Genomic DNA, 441 nt, shown 5'->3' with positions numbered 1-441 from the left:
GAGACCCCGACTGCACCGGGACGCCTCCAGCCCGGCTTCCGGTCCCAGCTCCGCCTCCGCCCGCAGCGCCCCCTGCTGGACACTCCCGTATATGCCCACCCCGGCCCCGCGGTTTTCCCCGCCTCTCAGTTAGGAGAGTCCCAGGGAGGGTGGTCCCCACCTCCAAAGTTGGATTTCCTGAACCTCTTTCTCCCTCCATTTTTTAGCTATTTCACTTTCCAATCCGTTTGTGATTAATAGAGGCTGGCAATCTTGAGGATTTTGAAAATATAATAATAACAACAACAGTAACCACCACAACAAAAAACGACTGCAGTTGTCTAGGCCCTACTCTTCCCCTTTTACCTTTCTTCTTATACCCATTTCTTAAAAGATATGGAAGCATAGTTGCTGTACAATATTATATAAGCTTTAAAGGTTATACTCCATTTACAGTGGGCT

The sequence above is a fragment of the Bos indicus genome, chromosome 22 (genome assembly GCF_029378745.1).
Source record: "Bos indicus isolate NIAB-ARS_2022 breed Sahiwal x Tharparkar chromosome 22, NIAB-ARS_B.indTharparkar_mat_pri_1.0, whole genome shotgun sequence".
NCBI lineage: Eukaryota > Metazoa > Chordata > Mammalia > Artiodactyla > Bovidae > Bos > Bos indicus.
This window is presented reverse-complemented; position numbering follows the sequence as displayed.